The sequence below is a fragment of the Pangasianodon hypophthalmus genome, chromosome 18 (genome assembly GCF_027358585.1).
Source record: "Pangasianodon hypophthalmus isolate fPanHyp1 chromosome 18, fPanHyp1.pri, whole genome shotgun sequence".
Lineage (NCBI taxonomy): Eukaryota > Metazoa > Chordata > Actinopteri > Siluriformes > Pangasiidae > Pangasianodon > Pangasianodon hypophthalmus.
This window is the reverse complement of record NC_069727.1, coordinates 15,641,307-15,647,288: the sequence shown is the minus strand read 5'-3', so window position 1 is coordinate 15,647,288 and position 5,982 is coordinate 15,641,307.

The following is a 5,982-nucleotide window of genomic DNA, read 5'->3' as shown; positions in this document are numbered from 1 at the left end:
CATTTTATTAAAATTGTCATAAGATTCAAATTGACATTATTTATAGTACTACTTGTGTTTGAGTTACTGTTACAATCAATCAATCAATCAATCAATCAATCAACTAATTGTTTAACTGATTAATAATTAATTAATTAATTAACCAGTCAAATATGCTAATAACTATAAGAACGCAATAATAAATATAATAACTTTGATCATGGAGAGTTGTGATTTCTACCGCTGGAACAATATTTATTTTTTATTTTTTATTTAAAAAAAAAACTGTGGGCCCCAGGCTACGCTTCAAGGACCCCTGAGGGTCCCCAGATCCCGATTTGAGAACCATGAGTTTACACTGTGTGACATTTAACAAATAAATAAGTAAGTAAGTAAATACATAAATGAATAATAATAATAATAATAATTTTAACATTTTGTTAAAACTAAAAACTTAGTTTACATCATGCTACTATACTAAGGGCAATAAAACATGTATGTTTTAGGACTTTATATTGCACATTTTCAATATATTTTCTGTACTGCTTATCCGACACAGGGCCACAGGGAGCCTGGAGCCTGTCCCAGGGGCCCGGGGCACAATCACACAAAATTTGGAAATGCCAATCAGCCTCCAATACGTGTCTTTGGACTGGGGAAGGAAACCAGAGTAGCTGAAGAAAACACCTTGTTCCTAATGCTTCCTTCACGTGCGATCAGAGTGATCCTACTTGCTACTGTTATATTCACATGCTGTGTTGTCAGAAAGATCCTGAAACATGGACGACGCCACGTTCATTCATTTATATTTCTTTTTTCTTTTACTCTGACTGAATGACTTGCGCGGTCACGCATGTGTAGCTTCTCAGTGGGAAACGCATAGTTACAATGATTCTGAGAGCAAGTGAAGGCAGCATACAGCATGCTGCATGAGTACGTCAGATGTGACGTTTAATCAAGAAACCTCTGCAGGAGTTACATGCTCACTTCAGACTTCCTGAGTTAGCGCTAAATCTATACATTATCTAGACATTTAAACAAACAAACAAACAAACAAACAAATAAATAAATAAATAGGGGACGTTTCACATCCCCAGTTAGGATAATACTGACAACCAATCAGGTTGTTTTCCCCAAGAGTCCCACAGACAAATGCCTGTACAAATACCACTGAGCTGTCTCATAACTTATATAACAACAACAACAACAACAACAACAATAATAATAATAATAATAATAATAATAATAATAATAATAAACTTTCTATAATGTTGTACTAATGACGCTCTAATGACAACTACTTCTTGTGACAATGGCTTCTTTTTCTTCTAACAGTGTACAGAGACACTACAAGAGTTTCACACACATACAGACCTGATACAACTATTCAGATATTAGGCATATTGTTTAAATGTGTGTGTGTGTGTGTGTGTGTGTGTTATTGTTTATTTCTGAAGTTTCTATTCACAGAACACATTTTATTAAAATTGTCATAAGATTCAAATTGACATTATTTATAGTACTACTTGTGTTTGAGTTACTGTTACAATCAATCAATCAATCAATCAATCAACTAATTGTTTAACTGATTAATAATTAATTAATTAATTAACCAGTCAAATATGCTAATAACTATAAGAACGCAATAATAAATATAATAACTTTGATCATGGAGAGTTGTGATTTCTACCGCTGGAACAATATTTATTTTTTATTTTTTATTTTAAAAAAAAACTGTGGGCCCCAGGCTACGCTTCAAGGACCCCTGAGGGTCCCCAGATCCCGATTTGAGAACCATGAGTTTACACTGTGTGACATTTAACAAATAAATAAGTAAGTAAGTAAATACATAAATGAATAATAATAATAATAATAATAATAATTTTAACATTTTGTTAAAACTAAAAACTTAGTTTACATCATGCTACTATACTAAGGGCAATAAAACGTATGTTTTAGGACTTTATATTGCACATTTTCAGTATATTTTCTGTACTGCTTATCCGACACAGGGCCACAGGGAGCCTGGAGCCTGTCCCAGGGGCCCGGGGCACAATCACACAAAATTTGGAAATGCCAATCAGCCTCCAATACGTGTCTTTGGACTGGGGAAGGAAACCAGAGTAGCTGAAGAAAACACCTTGTTCCTAATGCTTCCTTCACGTGCGATCAGAGTGATCCTACTTGCTACTGTTATATTCACATGCTGTGTTGTCAGAAAGATCCTGAAACATGGACGACGCCACGTTCATTCATTTATATTTCTTTTTTCTTTTACTCTGACTGAATGACTTGAGCGGTCACGCATGTGTAGCTTCTCAGTGGGAAACGCATAGTTACAATGATTCCGAGAGCAAGTGAAGGCAGCATACAGCATGCTGCATGAGTACGTCAGATGTGACGTTTAATCAAGAAACCTCTGCAGGAGCTACATGCTCACTTCAGACTTCCTGAGTTAGCAATAAATCTATACATTATCTAGACATATAAATAAATAAATAAATAAATAAATAAATAAATAAATAAATAAATAAATAAATAAATAAATAAATAGGGGACGTTTCACATCCCCAGTTAGGATAATACTGACAACCAATCAGGTTGTTTTCCCCAAGAGTCCCACAGACAAATGCCTGTACAAATACCACTGAGCTGTGTCATAACTTATATAACAACAACAACAGCAACAACAATAATAATAATAATAATAATAATAATAAACTTTCTATAATGTTGTACTAATGACTCTCTAATGACAACTACTTCTTGTGACAATGGCTTCTTTTTCTTCTAACAGTGTACAGAGACACTACAAGAGTTTCACACACATACAGACCTGATACAACTATTCAGATATTAGGCATATTGTTTAAATGTGTGTGTATGTGTGTGTGTGTGTGTGTTATTGTTTATTTCTGAAGTTTCTATTCACAGAACACATTTTATTAAAATTGTCATAAGATTCAAATTGACATTATTTATAGTACTACTTGTGTTTGAGTTACTGTTACAATCAATCAATCAATCAATCAATCAACTAATTGTTTAACTGATTAATAATTAATTAATTAATTAACCAGTCAAATATGCTAATAACTATAAGAACGCAATAATAAATATAATAACTTTGATCATGGAGAGTTGTGATTTCTACCGCTGGAACAATATTTATTTTTTATTTTTTATTAAAAAAAAAAACTGTGGGCCCCAGGCTACGCTTCAAGGACCCCTGAGGGTCCCCAGATCCCGATTTGAGAACCATGAGTTTACAATGTGTGACATTTAACAAATAAGTAAGTAAGTAAGTAAATACATAAATGAATAATAATAATAATAATAATAATTTTAACATTTTGTTAAAACTAAAAACTTAGTTTACATCATGCTACTATACTAAGGGCAATAAAACATGTATGTTTTAGGACTTTATATTGTATATTTTCAGTATATTTTCTGTACTGCTTATCCGACACAGGGCCACAGGGAGCCTGGAGCCTGTCCCAGGGGCCCGGGGCACAATCACACAAAATTTGGAAATGCCAATCAGCCTCCAATACGTGTCTTTGGACTGGGGAAGGAAACCAGAGTAGCTGAAGAAAACACCTTGTTCCTAATGCTTCCTTCACGTGCGATCAGAGTGATCCTACTTGCTACTGTTATATTCACATGCTGTGTTGTCAGAAAGATCCTGAAACATGGACGACGCCACGTTCATTCATTTATATTTCTTTTTTCTTTTACTCTGACTGAATGACTTGCGCGGTCACGCATGTGTAGCTTCTCAGTGGGAAACGCATAGTTACAATGATTCTGAGAGCAAGTGAAGGCAGCATACAGCATGCTGCATGAGTACGTCAGATGTGACGTTTAATCAAGAAACCTCTGCAGGAGTTACATGCTCACTTCAGACTTCCTGAGTTAGCAATAAATCTATACATTATCTAGACATTTAAATAAACAAACAAACAAACAAACAAACAAATAAATAAATAGGGGACGTTTCACATCCCCAGTTAGGATAATACTGACAACCAATCAGGTTGTTTTCCCCAAGAGTCCCACAGACAAATGCCTGTACAAATACCACTGAGCTGTCTCATAACTTATATAACAACAACAACAGCAACAACAATAATAATAATAATAATAATAATAAACTTTCTATAATGTTGTACTAATGACGCTCTAATGACAACTACTTCTTGTGACAATGGCTTCTTTTTCTTCTAACAGTGTACAGAGACACTACAAGAGTTTCACATACATACAGACCTGATACAACTATTCAGATATTAGGCATATTGTTTAAATGTGTGTGTGTGTGTGTGTGTGTGTGTGTTATTGTTTATTTCTGAAGTTTCTATTCACAGAACACATTTTATTAAAATTGTCATAAGATTCAAATTGACATTATTTATAGTACTACTTGTGTTTGAGTTACTGTTACAATCAATCAATCAATCAATCAATCAACTAATTGTTTAACTGATTAATAATTAATTAATTAATTAACCAGTCAAATATGCTAATAACTATAAGAACGCAATAATAAATATAATAACTTTGATCATGGAGAGTTGTGATTTCTACCGCTGGAACAATATTTATTTTTTATTTTTTATTAAAAAAAAAAACTGTGGGCCCCAGGCTACGCTTCAAGGACCCCTGAGGGTCCCCAGATCCCGATTTGAGAACCATGAGTTTACACTGTGTGACATTTAACAAATAAGTAAGTAAGTAAGTAAATACATAAATGAATAATAATAATAATAATAATAATAATAATAATTTTGACATTTTGTTAAAACTAAAAACTTAGTTTACATCATGCTACTATACTAAGGGCAATAAAACGTATGTTTTAGGACTTTATATTGCACATTTTCAGTATATTTTCTGTACTGCTTATCCGACACAGGGCCACAGGGAGCCTGGAGCCTGTCCCAGGGGCCCGGGGCACAATCACACAAAATTTGGAAATGCCAATCAGCCTCCAATACGTGTCTTTGGACTGGGGAAGGAAACCAGAGTAGCTGAAGAAAACACCTTGTTCCTAATGCTTCCTTCACGTGCGATCAGAGTGATCCTACTTGCTACTGTTATATTCACATGCTGTGTTGTCAGAAAGATCCTGAAACATGGACGACGCCACGTTCATTCATTTATATTTCTTTTTTCTTTTACTCTGACTGAATGACTTGCGCGGTCACGCATGTGTAGCTTCTCAGTGGGAAACGCATAGTTACAATGATTCTGAGAGCAAGTGAAGGCAGCATACAGCATGCTGCATGAGTACGTCAGATGTGACGTTTAATCAAGAAACCTCTGCAGGAGTTACATGCTCACTTCAGACTTCCTGAGTTAGCGCTAAATCTATACATTATCTAGACATTTAAACAAACAAACAAACAAACAAACAAACAAATAAATAAATAGGGGACGTTTCACATCCCCAGTTAGGATAATACTGACAACCAATCAGGTTGTTTTCCCCAAGAGTCCCACAGACAAATGCCTGTACAAATACCACTGAGCTGTCTCATAACTTATATAACAACAACAACAACAACAACAACAATAATAATAATAATAATAATAATAATAAACTTTCTATAATGTTGTACTAATGACTCTCTAATGACAACTACTTCTTGTGACAATGGCTTCTTTTTCTTCTAACAGTGTACAGAGACACTACAAGAGTTTCACACACATACAGACCTGATACAACTATTCAGATATTAGGCATATTGTTTAAATGTGTGTGTATGTGTGTGTGTGTGTGTGTGTGTGTGTGTGTGTGTGTTATTGTTTATTTCTGAAGTTTCTATTCACAGAACACATTTTATTAAAATTGTCATAAGATTCAAATTGACATTATTTATAGTACTACTTGTGTTTGAGTTACTGTTACAATCAATCAATCAATCAATCAATCAATCAACTAATTGTTTAACTGATTAATAATTAATTAATTAATTAACCAGTCAAATATGCTAATAA